This window comes from Pseudophryne corroboree, chromosome 3 (genome assembly GCF_028390025.1).
Source record: "Pseudophryne corroboree isolate aPseCor3 chromosome 3, aPseCor3.hap2, whole genome shotgun sequence".
Taxonomy (NCBI): domain Eukaryota; kingdom Metazoa; phylum Chordata; class Amphibia; order Anura; family Myobatrachidae; genus Pseudophryne; species Pseudophryne corroboree.
Genome location: NC_086446.1, coordinates 606,175,487 through 606,192,563, shown reverse-complemented (window position 1 = coordinate 606,192,563; position 17,077 = coordinate 606,175,487). Strand labels below are relative to the sequence as shown.

Below are 17,077 nucleotides of genomic sequence, written 5' to 3'. Positions count from 1 at the left end.
TATGCGGACAGATAAGCTGTTTTTAATATTTAATTCTGTACGTGCGCTACCTACATTTATGATCAGACGAGCTGTTTTTTAATTGCTTTTACCTGCCACCTGTGGTTGGGACAGGATTGTTGTTTAATAAATTGTTACTGTTTTTACTATATCAAATTATTGGAACCAGCAAAGTTCCTAATGCTTGTATCTTTGAAAAACGTTAAAACGTTTGAAAATAGTACACACTATGTTGCTTTTATCTCTCTTTTACATGTTTTACTTCTGAGAATCATCAGGCTGAAAGCTTTATGAGCTAAGTTATCTTTTATATATAAATTTCCACACTAACACTATTAGGCGCTCTTATTTACTTCATTTTTTAATTTTTATTCTTATACTGTGTGAGAGCTGCCACTCATTCACATATGAGGTGTGTTATACTCTGCTAAAAAGGATATTTAATAATTTAGATAATTTTATTTATTTAAGTGTCCTACTGGGTGTACTTAGGCGCTATCCTCTATTGTTCCACATATATATATATATATATATATATATATATATATATATATAAAACTCTCCAATGGCGGCACTAGGACTAATTCAGTAGAAATGACAGTAGTCGGCTAATTGTGGGCCCACAATTAGCCAACTACTGTCATTTCTACTGAATTAGTCCAAGTGCCGCCATTGGAGAGTTAGATAGCGTGCAGCCACGGAGGTTGCATCGAGGAGGGCACCGGGCGCAGTAACTATACAGGAGTCTGTGGAGTGCCGGAGCGAGGAGTTGTGTATATATATATATATATATATATATATATATACATATACACACACACATATATATGTCTCTAGGATACGGCGTGACCGGAGGAGGCGCTGCACAGCGCACGTCTCACTCACGTGACGTCACCGGTTCAGTGAAGCGGTCAGAGACCGCGCTGTTTGTCTGACCGAGTGGATTCTTGGCATAAAGGTATGTTTCTTTGACACAGCATATTGTTCTGACGAAAGTTTTTATTAAACTGAAATGTTAACCGGCTGCAAGGCGACTCATCGCCTCCTTTATTGATGTATCCTTGTAAGTCCCTTGGAGTGCCACTATTCCATGATATATATATATATATATATATATATACACACTGCTCAAAAAAATAAAGGGAACACTTAAACAACACATCCTAGATCTGAATGAATGAAATATTCTTATTAAATACTTTATTCTTTACATAGTTGAATGTGCTGACAACAAAATCACACAAAAATTATCAATGGAAATCAAATTTATTAACCCATTGAGGTCTGGATTTGGAGTCACACTCAAAATTAAAGTGGAAAAACACACTACAGGCTGATCCTACTTTGATGTAATGTCCTTAAAACAAGCCAAAATGAGTCTCAGTAGTGTGCGTGGCCTCCACGTGCCTGTATGACCTTCCTACAATGCCTGGGCATGCTCCTGATGAGGTGGCGGATGGTCTCCTGAGGGATCTCCTCCCAGACCTGGACTAACGCATCCGCCAACTCCTGGACAGTCTGTGGTGCAACGTGGCGTTGGTGGATGGAGCGAGACATGATGTCCCAGATGTGCTCAATTGGATTCAGGTCTGGGGAACGGGCGGGCCAGTCCATAGCATCAATGCCTTCGTCTTGCAGGAACTGCTGACACACTCCAGCCACATGAGGTCTAGCATTGTCTTGCATTAGGAGGAACCCAGGGCCAACCGCACCAGCATATGGTCTCACAAGGGGTCTGAGGATCTCATCTCGGTACCTAACGGCAGTCAGGCTACCTCTGGCGAGCACATGGAGGGCTGTGCGGCCCCCCAAAGAAATGCCACCCCACACCATTACTGACTCACTGCCAAACCGGTCATGCTGGAGGATGTTGCAGGCAGCAGAACATTCTCCTTGGCGTCTCCAGACTCTGTCACGTCTGTCACATGTTCAGTGAGAACCTGCTTTCATCTGTGAAGAGCACAGGGCGCCAGTGGCGAATTTGCCAATCTTGGTGTTCTCTGGCAAATGCCAAACGTCCTGCACGGTGTTGGGCTGTAAGCACAACCCCCACATGTGGACGTCGGGCCCTCATACCACCCTCATGGAGTCTGTTTCTGATCGTTTGAGTAGACACATGCACATTTGTGGCTTGCTGGAGGTCATTTTGCAGGGCTCTGGCAGTGCTCCTCCTGTTCCTCCTTGCACAAAGGCGGAGGTAGCGGTCCTGCTGCTGGGTTGTTGCCCTCCTACGGCCTCCTCCACGTCTCCTGATGTACTGGCCTGTCTCCTGGTAGCGCCACCATGCTCTGGACACTACGCTGACATACACAGCAAACCTTCTTGCCACAGCTCGCATTGATGTGCCATCCTGGATGAGCTGCACTACCTGAGCCACTTGTGTGGGTTGTAGACTCCGTCTCATGCTACCACTAGAGTGAAAGCACCGCCAGCTTTCAAAAGTGACCAAAACATCAGTCAGAAAGCATAGGAGCTGAGAAGTGGTCTGTGGTCACCAATTGCAGAACAACTCCTTTATTTGGGATGTCTTGCTAATTGCCTATAATTTCCACCTGTTGTCTATTCCATTTGCACAACAGCATGTGAAATTGATTGTCCATCAGTGTTGCTTCCTAAGTGGAGAGTTTGATTTCACAGAAGTGTGACTGACTTGGAGTTACATTGTGTTGTTTAAGTGTTCCCTTTATTTTTTTGAGCAGTGTACACACACACACACACACACACACACACACACACACACACACACGCACACACACACACACACACATATATACTCATATACATACACTGCATATATCAAAAGATGTCCCTGAATTTATTTATTTTTTTAAATGGCAACTGTATTAACAAATCTGCATATTTGGTAGTAAAATGATACTGAATCTGGTTAAAATAGTTATTATTTACATAATCTAATAATAATTTAAAATAAGATTTTAAACCTACCGGTAAATCTTTTTCTCGTAGTCCGTAGAGGATGCTGGGGACTCCGTAAGGACCATGGGGATAGACGGGCTCCGCAGGAGACATGGGCACTTTAAGAAAGACTTTAGATCTGGTGTGCACTGGCTCCTCCCTCTATGCCCCTCCTCCAGACCTTAGCTAGAGAAACTGTGCCCAGAGGAGACGGACAGAGGATCCTAGAGGATGCTGGGGACTCCGTAAGGACCATGGGAATTATACCAAAGCTCCCAAATGGGCGGGAGAGTGCGGATGACTCTGCAGCACCGATTGAGCAAACAGGAGGTCCTCCTCAGCCAGGGTATCAAACTTATAGAACTTTGCAAAGGAGTTTGAACCTGACCAAGTAGTAGCTCGGCACAGCTGTAGCGCCGAGAACCCTCTGGCAGCCGTCCAAGAAGAGCCCACCTTCCTAGTGGAATGGACCTTGACCGATTTAGGTAACCGCAATCCCGCCTTAGAATGCGCCTGCTGAATCGTGTTACAGATCCAGCGAGCAATAGTCTACTTTGAAGCAGGGGCACCAATCTTGTTGGTTGCATACATGACAAACAGTGCTTCTGTTTTTCTGACTGTAGCCGATCTGGCCACGTAAATTTTCAAAGCCCTGACCACATCAAGGGATTCGGGATCCTCCAAGTCATGCGTAGCCACAGGCACCACAATAGTTCATATGATAGGATGAAACCACTTTTGGCAGTAATTGAGGATGGGTCTGCAATTCCGCTCTATCCATATGGAAAACCAGATAGGGGCTTTTATGTGATAAAGCCGCTAATTCCGACACTCGCCTAGCCGAAGCCAAGGCTAATAACATGACCACCTTCCAAGTGAGATTTTTCAACTCCACCGTTTTAAGTGGTTCAAACCAGTGTGACTTAATGAAACTTAACACCACGTTAAGGTCCCAAGGCGTCACCGGAGGTACCAAAGGAGGCTGAATATGCAGTACTCCCTTCACAAAAGTTTGTACTTCAGGGAGAGAGGCCAATTCCTTTTGAAAGAAAATGGATAAGGCCGAAATCTGAACCTTAATAGATCCTAATTTTAGGCCGAAATTCACTCTAGTTTGCAGGAAGTGAAGGAAACGGCCCAGATGGAATTCTTCCGTAGGAGCATTCCTGGCCTCACACCAAGAAACATATTTTTGCCATATACGGTGATAAGGTTTAGATGTCATGTCCTTCCTAGGCTTTATTAGCGTAGGAATGACCTCATCCGGAATACCCTTATCCGCTAGGATCCGGCGTTCAACCGCCATGCCGTCCAACGCAGCCGCGGTAAGTCTTGGAATAGACATGGCCCCTGTTGCAACCGGTCCTGTCTTAGAGGAAGAGGCCACGGATCTTCTGTGAGCATTTCCTGCAGATCCGGATACCAGGTCCTTCGTGGCCAATCTGGAACAATGAGGATTGTTCTCATTCCTCTCCCTCCTACCATTCTCAACACCTTGGGTATGAGAGGAAGAGGGGGAAATACATAGACCGACTGGAACACCCACGGTGTCACTAGGGCATCTACAGCTACTGCCTGAGGGTCTCTTGACCTGGTGCAATACCTCTGTAGCTTCTTGTTGAGGCGGGACGCCATCATGTCTATCTGTGGCAGTTCCCGCTCACTTGCAATCTGTGCGAAAGCTTCCTAAAGAAGTCCTCTCTTGGATGCAGGTCGTGTTTGCTGAGGAAGTCTGCTTCTCAGTTGTCCACTCCCGGAATGAACTGCTGAAAATGTGCTTACATGATTTTCCGCCCAGCGGAGAATCCTGGTGGCTTCTGCCATTTCCACTCTGCTCTTTGTGCCGCCTTGGCGGTTTACATGAGCCACTGCGGTGATGCTATCTGACTGGATCAGAACCGGTAGGTCGCGAAGCAATGTTTCCGCTTGCCGAAGGGCGTTGTATATGGCCCTCAGCTCCAGGATGTTGATTTGAATACAAGTTTTTTGACTTGACCCAAAGACCTTGGAAGTTTCTTCCCTGTGTGACTGCTCCCCCACCTCGGAGGCTCGCGTCCGTGTCTACAAGAATCCAGTCCTGGATGGCGAATTTGCGACCCTGCAGAAGGTGAGCACTCTGCAGCCACCATAGGAGAGACACCCTGGCCCTAGGGGACAGGGTGATTAACTGATGCATCTGTAGATGTGATCCGGACCACTTGTTCCGTAGATCCCATTGGAAAGTCCTCGCATGGAACCTGCCGAAGGGAATGGCCCCGTAAGATGCCACCATCTTTCCCAGGACCCGAGTGCAGTGATGCACTGACACCTGTTTTGGCTTTAATAGGTTTTTTACCAGAGTCATTAGTTCCTGGGCCTTCTCTATCGGAAGATAAACCCATTTCTGGTCCGTATTCAGAATCATACCCAAGAAGGGCAGACGAGTCCTAGGAACCAACTGTGACTTCGGGATATTGAGAATCCAGCCGAGTTGCTGTGACACCTTCAGCGAAAGTGACACGCTGTTCAACAACTGCTCTTTTGATCTCGCCCTTATTAGGAGATCGTCCAAGTATGGGATAATTGTGACTCCTTGCTTGCGTAGGAGCACCATCATTTCCTCCAATTACCCTGAAATTGGTAATGACAATACTGTACCGTAATTCTCAGGTACGCCTGATGGGGTGGATGAATGGGAACATGAAGGTATGCAGCCTTTCTGTCTAGATACACCATAAAATCCCCCCCTTCCAGGCTGGCGATGATCGCTCTGAGCGATTCCACCTTGAATTTGAACCTTTTCATGTATAGGTTCAGAGATTTTAATTTTAAAATAGGTCTGACCGAACCGTCCGGTTTCGGGACTACAGCCAAGGTTGAGTAATATCCCCTTCCTTGTTGAAGGAGGGGAACCTTGAGCACCACCTGTTGGAGATACAATGTGTGAATTGTATTTAATATTATCTCCCTTTCTGGGGGAGAAGCCGGTAGGGCCGATAAGGAAAACCGGCGAGGAGGCACCTCTACGAATTCCAGCTTGTAACCCTGAGAAACAATTTCTATTGCCCAGGGATCCACCTTTGAGTGAACTCAGATGTGGCTGAAGAGTCGAAGACGTGCTCCCACTGGGGCGGACTCCCTTGGCGGAGCCCCAGCGTCATGCGGTGGATTTAGTAGAGGCCGGGGAGGACTTCTGTTCCTGGAAACTAGCTGTGCCCTGCGCCCTTACCTCTGGTAAGAAAGGACGCTCCTCGTACTTTCTTGTTTTTCTGCGACCGAAAGGACTGCATTTGATAATGTCGTGCTTTCTTAGGCTGTGAGGGAATATAAGGCAAAAGATCAGATTTACCAGCTATAGCTGTGGAGACCAGGTCCGAGAGCCCTTCTCCACACAATTCCTCACCCTTGTAAGGTAAAACCTCCATATGCCTCTTTTAGTCGGCATCACCTGTCCATTGCATGTTCCACAGGGCACGTCTAGCAGAAATCGACATAGCGTTGACTCTAGAACCCAGTAGACCAATGTCTCTTTGAGCATGTCTTATATATAAGACAGCATCTTTTATATATATATCCTAGGGTCAATAACATGGTATCCTTATCTAGGGTTTCAATCTCCGCTGATAAGGTATCTGTCCACGCTGCTACAGCGCTATAAACCCCTGCCGACACAATCGCCGGTCTGAGTAGTGTACCAGAATGTGTGTAAATGGACTTCAAAGTACTTTTCTGCATGCTATCTGCAGGATCCCTGAGGGTAGCTGTATCTTGGTATGTCAGCGCTACCTTTTGGGTAAACGTGTCAATGCCTTGTCCACCCTAGGGGAGGATTCCCATCGTATACTGGCCCTAGCAGGGAAAGGATACGCCATGAGAATTCTTTTGGGAAACTGCAGTTTCTTGTCTGGAGATTCCCGCTCTTTTTCACACAATTCATTTGGTTCATGAGAGGGGGGGAAATGTTATCTCAGCTTTCTTCCCCTTAAACATGTGTACCCTCGTGTCAGGGACAGATGGGTCATCAGTGATATGCAAAACATCTTTTATTACAATAATCATATATTGAATACTTTTCTGCCAGTTTTGGCTGTAACTTTGCATCATCGTAGTCGACACTGGAGTCAGACTCCGTGTCGGTATCAGTGTCTATTATTTTGGATAGTGGGCGTTTTGAGACTCTGAAGGTCCCTGCGACATAGGGACAGACATGGGTAGATTCCCTGTCTGTTCTCTAATCTTTTGTGCAATAATTTTACCTCAGCACTTAATTCCACATATCCAGTCAGGTGTCGGCGTTGTCGACGGAGACACCACACACCACATTTGCTCCATCTCCTCCTTAGAAGAGCCTTTTACCTCAGACATGTCGACACACACGTACCGACACACCACACACTCAGGGAATCCTCTTATCTGAAGACAGTTCCCCCACAAGGCCCTTTGGAGAGACAGAGAGAGAGTATGCCAGCACACACCCAGCGCTAATACCCCAGGAAAAACACACAATGTGTTTACCCAGTAGCGCTGTAATACTATTATTTGCTGCCAATTATGTGCCCCCCCCCCCCTCTTCTCTGAAACCCCCTTTCACCGTGTAAGCAGAGGAGAGTCCGGGGAGCTTCCTCTCAGCTGTGCTGTGGAGAAAATGGCGCTGGTGAGTGCTGAGGGAGAAGCCCCGCCCCCTCGGCGGCGGGCTTCTGTCCCGCTTAAATATAATAAAAACTGGCGGGGGCTCTTTATATATACAGTGCCTAGCTGTATATATATCTCTTTTGCCAGAAATTAGGTTTATATTGCTGCCCAGGGCGCCCCCCCTGCGCCCTGCACCCTTACAGTAACTGCTGTGTGTGAGGTGTGTGGGAGCAATGGCGCACAGCTGCACTGCTGTGCGTTACCTCAGTGAAGATCATGAAGTCTTCTGCCGCCTCTGAAGTCTTCTTTTCTTCTCATACTCACCCGGCTTCTATCTTCCGGCTCTGTGAGGAGGACGGCGGCGCGGCTCCGGGACGAACTCCAGGGTGAGACCTGTGTTCTGACTCCCTCTGGAGCTAATGGTGTCCAGTAGCCTAAGAAGCAGAGCCTTGAAACTCACAGAAGTAGGTCTGCTTCTCTCCCCTCAGTCCCTCGATGCAGGGAGTCTGTTGCCAGCAGGCTCCCTGAAAATAAAAAAACCTAACAAATAAATATACTTTCTGTCAGAAAGCTCAGGAGAGCGCTCTGAAAAGCACCCAGTCTCCACTGGGCACAGTATCAAACTGAGGTCTGGAGGAGGGGCATAGAGGGAGGAGCCAGTGCACACCAGATCTAAAGTCTTTCTTAAAGTGCCCATGTCTCCTGCAGAGCCTGTCTATCCCCATGGTCCTTACGGAGTCCCCAGCATCCTCTAGGACAGGGATGGGGAACCTTCGGCCCTCCAGCTGTTGTTAAACTACACATCCCAGCATGCTCTGCAACAGTTTTAGCATGACCAAATAGCAAAACTGTAGCGAGGCATGCTGGTATGTGTAGTTCAACATCAGCTGGAGGGCCAAAGGTTCCCCACCCCTGCTCTAGGACGTAAGAGAAAGAAAATTTACAATTTCGGGGATATATTTTGAGAAAATACTAGCCAGTTAAGTGGATAAGATGGCCACATGTCATGATTTATTTTACTTATTTGGTCCCCTTAAAACTGGAATCAAATCCATCTGTTTGTAGGTCCAAAAAAAAAAGGACCTGTCAGATAATTGTGTGATCACATGTAATAGAGCTGGTAGGCCCATGAATCCCATTGGTATGTGTTTGGAGTTATCTTTGTTCAATCTGTGTGAGGCTATTTGCAATACAGCCGTTTGGCCCAAAGCCTGAATAACTAGAAGTGTCCAGGTCGTGTCTTTTCAGATTGGCCACAGATCAAACAACCTACTTTTATTTTTTATTTAAATAGACATTTAACATGCAAGGAAATAAAATGTCCAGTACAATCCCAGAATTTCCACTTTAGCATGGTCAAAAGGTGAAAGTGTAATATTAGATTATCCCAATAAATCTATACAGTACTACTGTATGCACGTCCGTTTACATACATATAAACAGCGATTTCCTAAAGGTGCATTCATTTCCTACTGAAGGTGCAGACATAACACAAGCGTGGGACGTGGGACTAAAGGAGAGAGACTGCAGAGGTAAGAACTCAGGGACGGTGGGAATCTAAGTTCTAAATGTACAATGACACACTACATGAAAGGTTTCCGATATATCATTTTTACAAGGTTAATGTTGTTGTACTTCACAAAGTACTAGTTGCTTACAGAGGAGTATGAAGTACGTGCAGAGAACAAAGATTCAGACAGTAAGTAAAGCCTGAAATGTACATACTGTACAGTAAAAGCGTGCAAGATAAGGTTGAGTTTTAAAGCTGGACACATGAAATACACCAGATGCCCAGCTGTGATGCTTTACAACAACTGCAGATATATATATATATATATATATATATATATATATATAAATTAATTATACTCCAACATTTGCAATAGTAAATACAAGACTGTAATCTGTACGCCTGTAGTTATTTGCTAGTAGACAGGTTTCTAATGCTATTTTTAGCATACTCAACAGCAGGCTTGGACTGGCCCACAGGGGTACAGGGGAAACCACCGGTGGGCCCCACTGCCTGGGGGCCCACCTCATGCTCTAAGGATCAGGTTCCAGACTGTGCACTTGAGTTATACATATGTTACCTTATTCTGGACTATAGTGTATTTTCTAGAGTGCATTGCTGATAAATAATCTGGTACATTATCATGCATGCAACAGCTGAATTTACTATATATATTTATGAAAGGGCCCAGACGTTGCACTCTCTAATCGTTGGTCAAACCAATGAGGTGGCAGGCCACACCCCCTCTGCAGACTGGCCACACCTCTAAACATGGGCCCCTACGACTGTATTCCCCCGGTGGGCCCTACATGCCCCAGTCCGACACTGCTCAACAGTATCCGATTCTCAAAATAAAAGTTAAGCTGGGTAAAGGGGTGTACACACAGGGAGAGATGTGTGCTGAGCGATCTATCACATACAACGCGATGTGTGCTGAGCGAGGGGGAGGGGGGCCGCTCACTTCACACAGCAGTCAAGTGAGCGGCCTGACTAGATTGTGCCTGCATGCAGGCCAATCTAGTGTCAGCGATAGCAACTTGCGGGGCTGCGCATCGCTATCGCTATGGGGCATACATACAAAGCATTGTATGCTTCTTTTCTAAGCAATCTAGTCAGATTGTTTAGACGTTAAGCAAAAATCGCCCCGTGTGTACCCACCTAAATATTTTTTGCACTATATCACACACTATCTGGCTAGAGTGCGATATAGTGCACTATATCTTACTGTGTGTATGCACTATATTGTATGCGATATAAAGCGGTGTGCTCTTCCGCGGCATTGGATACAATGTTTTATATTGGACGAACATGCAGCTCAATTTTAGCTAAATAATACACTATATAGTGCATATTGTACCATGTGTATGTTAACCTACAGATACCCCAACTTCAGTCTTCAAATTAATACAGTTCTCACATTACTCTTTTCACTTCTATACCTCCCAACAGCAGTAGGTCTCAAAAGAGATGTGGCTTTGCTAGACTGTGGGCGTTGTTTACATAGTAACATAGTAACATAGTATCTAAGGTTGAAAAAAGACAATTTGTCCATCGAGTTCAACCTATTTGTGATCTCCTATGCAGGATTATTTGGTCTAATATTTTGACTGATGCTGATGTCTGCCGTTACGTTTTATTCCTCTTTTTTCTAATAACTATAGTGCGTGACTATGCACCATAACCCTGGATATCCTTATCCATTAGGAATTTATCTAACCCATTCTTAAAGGTGTTGACTTAGTACGCCATTACAACTCCCTCAGGCAGGGAATTCCAAACACGTATCATCCTTACCGTGAAAAAGCCTTTACGCCATATTGTGCGGAATCTCCTCTCCTCTAACCTGAGCGACTGTCCACGAGTTCTCGGTATTGATCTAACCAAAAACAGGTCCCGCGCAAGATCTGTGTATTGTCCCCTTATATATTTCTAGATGTTGATCATGTCCCCTCTTAGTCTCCCCTTTTCCAATGTAAACATGCCTAGCCTTGCAAGCCTTTCCTCGTATTCCAGCGTCTCCATGCCCCTAATTAGTTTGGTCACCCGCCTCTGAACCTTTTCTAGCTCCAGGATATCCTTTTTGTAGTATGGTGCCCAGAATTGTACACAGTATTCAAGGTGTGGCCTCACTAGTGATTTATACAACGGGAGTATAACACTCTCGTCCCTAGCATCAATTCCCCATTTTATGCATGCTAATATCCAGTAGCGGCTCTTGCCACGGGCAAGCAGGCTTTTTGCCCGGCGCCGCTACCCTGAGGGCGCCGCCGTGGCAAGAGCGCTACTGCTCTTCCTTCCCTCCCCGCTCCCCGGCTGCAGCGAGCGCTGTGTGCGCCCGCTACAGCCGGCATCACTGACTGACGCTAGAGGTCAAAATTGACCCCTAGTGTCAGTGTGGTGCTGCTATGGGAGAGACGTCATTACGTCTATCCCATAGAGTGGAGCTGGCGCCCGGAGACAGCAGCAGCGGCAACAGCGGTCCAGAAACAGGAGCGAGGCTGGTAAGTATTTTCTTTTTTCTTTTAGGTTTTGAAAGCGTAGCTACTACTGGGTGCACATATAGGGGGCACAGCTACAAGGGGCCCTATCACTGGGGGCACAGCTACAAGGGGCACAACTACAGAGGGCACATACAGGGAGCACTGCAACAGGGAGAACAGCTACTGGGGGCACTACTACAGGGGGCACATACTGGGGGCACTACTACAGGGGGCACAGCTACAAAGGGCACAGCTACTGGGGCAAATCTACAGGGGGTCCATACTGGGGGCACTACTACAGGGGGCACAGCTACTGGGGGCATATCTACAGGGGGCACATGCTGGGGTACTGCTACAGGGGAAACAGCTACTGGGGGCACAACTACAGGGGGTACAGCTACTGGGGGCATATCTACAGAGGGCACATGCTGGGGCACTGCTACAGGGGGAACAGCTACTGGGGGCACAACTACAGGGGGACCAGCTACTGGGGGCATATCTACAGGGGGCACATGCTGGGGCACTGCTACAGGGGAAACAGCTACTGGGGGCACTGCTACAGGGGGCACAGCTACTGGGGGCATATCTACAGAGGGCACATGCTGGGGCACTGCTACAGGGGGAACAGCTACTGGGGGCACTGCTACAGGGGGAACAGCTACTGGGGGCACAACTACAGGGGGACCAGCTACTGGGGGCATATCTACAGGGGGCACATGCTGGGGCACTGCTACAGGGGGAACAGCTACTGGGGGCACTGCTACAGGGGGAACAGCTACTGGGAGCACTGCTACAGGGGGAACAGCTACTGGGGGCACAACTACAGGGGGACCAGCTACTGGGGGCAAATCTACAGGGGGCACAGCTACAGGGGGGAAATCAACTGGTGGGCACAACTACTTGGGGCAAATCTGGGTGCACAGCTACTAGGGGCATAACTGTGGCCACGACCCTCCCCTACGAAGCCACGCCCCTATTTTTTGCAAACTAACTTTTGCCGCGGGTGGGGGGTGGCGCCAGTGAAAACTTTAGCACTGGGCGCCGCAAGGTGTAGAACCGGCCCTGCTTCTTATTAGCCTTCTTTGCTGCAATCCTACTTTGGGTACTACTGCTTAGTTTGCTATCTATGAGGACACCTAAGTCATTTTCCAGTACAGAATCCCCTAATTTTACCCCATTTAGTATGTAGGTGTTATTTTTGTTCTTGTTACCACAGTGCATTACCTTACACTTGTCTGTATTGAAGCGCATTCTCCATTTTGCTGCCTATGCTTCTAATTTGACTAAGTCGTTCTGAAGCAACTCAGCATCCCCCTCCGTATTTATAACTTTACACAATTCGGTATCATCTGCAAAAATTTACACCATGCTCTCTAGACCTTATGTTAGGTCGTTTGGGTGGGTTGTGTGAAGATTAGGTAGAGCAGTGGGTGGGACTAACTTGTGGCCTGATTCTGCTTTTTTTTTTTTTTTTACATTTTAGGAGGTATAAATTAAAATCATATCTTTATACTGTACTTTTTTATTAGCATATATATAGTATCCATACTCTGTTAATGATGATATATGTGTCACGTCATTTGCATATTATACTCAATAAACAGGTCACATCCACATGTAACACAACTCATTTGGAAAGTGTTCCATAATAAAATACAACATAGTAATTAAAGGCAACATATACATATATCTGAGAATCATTATAAGCAGCTTATATTATTTATACTGTATCTTAGAGTAGATATTGTGTTTAACTGCACAGTACTGTATGAATCAACTATCTGCTACATGATTCATTCCCCCAAATGGAGCTTACAATCTAATTCCCCTGTAGCAGTACAAAATGTGGACAATTAAAATGCAGGCAGGTATCCGTCTATATTCTGGCAGTCAACATGATCAGAAGTTTGTCAGATAAACTATGGGCAGTTACAGTACATAGATTTCAAATGTCACCTAGAATCGAATAATTGGTAAATATTAAATATAAAGACTTACTTCATATTTAAACTGCTATTTAAATGTATGGTTACCCTTATGGTGTTTTTGTATGTATATACAATGTCATGGTTTTAAATAGGAAAGATTTTTTTTTCTTTTGCAAAATAAATTATATGTCTGCTTATTAAATTTATAAACAATATTACTATGAGATATTTGCTATTATCATAATAAACGGCTGTCACAATTGATGGCATGTTTGGTTTTTTTAAGACAGATTGAGAGATGTATTATGTATTGAAATGAAAAATGACATATATAGGAACAGATAAAGTTAGCCGCTGGGTTAACCGTGGGACTAAAGCTTCTGGCTTTCATGCCTGGAGTTATTCTACTATTACCCAACTTCCTCACAAGGGGAAACCCGCAGACTAATGTGCATAAACCCATAGATTCCATGTCAAGTGCCTACCCCCACACGGTAAGCCCCAGAGTGTGTACTTATTGAGGATTTATCTTCACAGCTCCTGAGGTTGCAAAAGAAAAATCTGTGTTAACTGCACCTTCTTTCAGGGTTACCACATAGAGTAGAAGCCTCTACTGCCCGCGGCTCTCCCCCGTCTCCCCTCCCGCATCTCAAGTCGACTTTTTGGAAAGTCGAATTGAGATGTTCATTGAATAGCCCAGGTCGGACCCATTCCGACAAATGAATGTCAGAATGGATCCGACTTCAATTGAATATACCCCTTACCCATGTCAACATCACGTCAGTGTAGACCTTTCAGATGTCAACATTTTGACCATGGTGGCATTATGACAGTCAACATTTTGGCATCAAACTTACGATTAGCTAGATTTTGATTGTAGACTATATGATTGCATACCTATATTCATAATCATTTACTTTTACAGCGATAGAGAATGTAAGCATCAGGATCCAGCACAAGCTCAAAAACATCAGCACAAGCGTGCTAATTATGAGACGTAGCAATTATATAGAAATCACATTCATGTTCTGATGCTAAATCCACTGTACTGAAGTTCTATACAGTAAATTACAGTACCTACATTTACAGTTACTTCAATTGTAAAAAATAGTTTTTACCTTATGTTATGAGGTTTCAGCAAGCAAGAGATTGATGTTAACAATGTCCATAACAATTCTCGGCAGAATGTCCTAAAAGAAACATACTTAAATAAGACAATAGTAACAAAACAATTAAAAACTGTAAATAATGTAAGCAGTTAAAGCAATTTATTATATCATGTCATGGAAATTTTAATTAAATGTACTAGGCATATGGACAGCAAAGCAACAGTAATATACAAATATATTAGGTAATAGGACTGCTATTATAGCAACAGTACAAAAAATAAAAATACATTTGAACAGTAAATATACTCACATGCCAGCTGTGAAAATCTTAGGGGGAATTCAATTGCTGGTGAAGGGTGTGAATTGCCGTTGCCACTGCGTTTAAAAACCATCGACAGCACCCCATGTCACACCCTTCGCTTGGAATTCTACCAGATTTGTACAAAAGTACTTGCTAAGCGAAAGGATTCACCGGGAATTGAATTCCCCCTTGTATTTTAAAGCGTAGATGCAATAGTCCTCAGTAAGTTGTATATTTGTATCAGAGGTACTAGGGAATGGTTACACAAAACCCACTAAGGAAAATAGGGTTTAAAACAAACAACATCAACTCCTTTAGGGCTTACTACTTTACCATGTATCATTCTAAATTACTAGATTATCTTTAAATGATTTTATCTATTTAAGTGATGCACTGAAAATACTTATGCAGTTATGCTCCATATGTAGAACTCATTAAGTAACGCAAGAACGTTAATAAAATAGTCAGTTCTGCGCATGGGTTGAGTTTAAGTAAAGGCAGTGACTTACTTAAAACACCTTATGTAATGATGAAGCATCACTTAAGGTTTCTGCAAGAGATGTTAAAAGATGTTACTTACAGTACAGTAGCTAATTTTCATTAAGTTTTTTAATGTCTCCTGACAGTAAAATGCCTTTACTTAGCTGATTTTACAGCATCTGGGAGCATGATTGTTGTGGAATAGTATTATTATAAGAGCCACTCAACCAAAAGTTATTTATTATACATTACTTGCAAAGGAATTCAGAAGCAATACAAATGATGAAAAAAGTACAGAACATATGTAAATGAGGACTGCAAATGTGATTTTCCTATGAATAGAAGACTTGCTGTTTGTAAGTGTATTGAATGACACTGTAAGAAATAATGAATCTTGTTTATGTAGTTTATTGAACATGCATTGCAAATCACTTTGCTTTTCACCATGGTCAGTAGCAGATGCACCCAATACACCTTACAGTGTTCTTGCCTATTCTCTGGTCTCAGTAAATGCCTCCACCAGCTATAATCACAACTACTGTATATTAATGGGGAAGTGGAAAAATACCTGAACACTATTCAAACTGCAAAATTGTAAATATTGAGACTCATAGGGATGGTCATCGGTGCGTTATCCAATGATGGTCAACATCGATGGTACCACTGATGGATAACCTTGATGGTGTAAAACCATCTGTAAGGAAACCATCAATGGTTTTACACATCAATGGTTGTCCCTGTATTATTGTAAAATGAACTGTGGGCCAATCAGAGCTCAGGGCGTTGCTTCGCTGGTGTCAGGGGGCGGGGCTAAGCACAGTGCCCTGACACTTTGAAGAAAAAAAAATATTTCAGTAGCAATGAAACATCGATGGCTGGAAACCATCTGGTTCTCCCCCATCGATGGTAAAAGTATTCGACATCGGTCATAGACCATCAAAGATTTTAAACCATCGATGGTCGATGGCCATTCCTAGCCGCACTCAGATATACAAGTATCGCATATCAAATTAATAAGTGCAGTTGTTTTTGCATCTCTTTGCTACCAAAATGCACATTCGTGCAAAAAAGACACCAGGTGCAAGCAGTCGCTTGGGACCTGGTGCACTGAGAAGGGATGTTTGGCGCGACTGCAGCATAGGTGTATAAGAAAATATCTGTATGTAAGTACATTACAGTGACACTACCAAGGTTGTAAACTTTATGTCTTTGCACAAATGAAATGGAAGTTGCATATAGCAAACCTTGCTATCCAAGAAGTTTATTCTTGATTTATAAGTTCAGAAACTTTTAAAGAAATTATCAGGATCTATTCAGCTGTCTTGATATGATAGACACTGAAGCGCAATATGGTTTTTAATGCAAATATTAAAGCGTATGAGTCATGGCTTTAGTGAAGGATGTGGCCCACACACTCTTTTATATTTCAGTGGCCCACACACATAATAGAGATTATTCTGAGACTGGAGGGAGGATAAACACTTTAACGCTGGAAATATTATACGGCTTTATAGAAATGCTGCAGACTTCTGTCGCAGAAAGGATACAGCATAATCTTTTCTGCTCTTTATGCAGATGCTTCATGCAGTGAGATAAACTCTTCCAGAAGCCTACCGAGAAATGTCTGGAGATATCATGCTGTATGGAGTGTGTTAGGGGACAAATACTTGGGCAGAAGGCAGCTTGGCTGCAGAGAAATAGAGCGATTATACATTTAACCAGTGCCAAACATGAATATTTTT

At 44.4% G+C, this 17,077-nt stretch overlaps 1 protein-coding gene across 1 annotated transcript in view; it reads right to left on the bottom strand.

Annotated features, from left to right (window-relative positions):
- The window catches only part of SORBS1 (sorbin and SH3 domain containing 1), a 696,861-nt gene that overhangs the window by 540,261 nt on the left and 139,523 nt on the right, over positions 1 to 17,077 (bottom strand). The window contains exon 2 of the mRNA XM_063961529.1: positions 14,564 to 14,635. The gene's annotated coding sequence lies outside the window, so the exon portion shown is untranslated. The remainder of the gene's footprint in view (positions 1 to 14,563; positions 14,636 to 17,077) is intronic.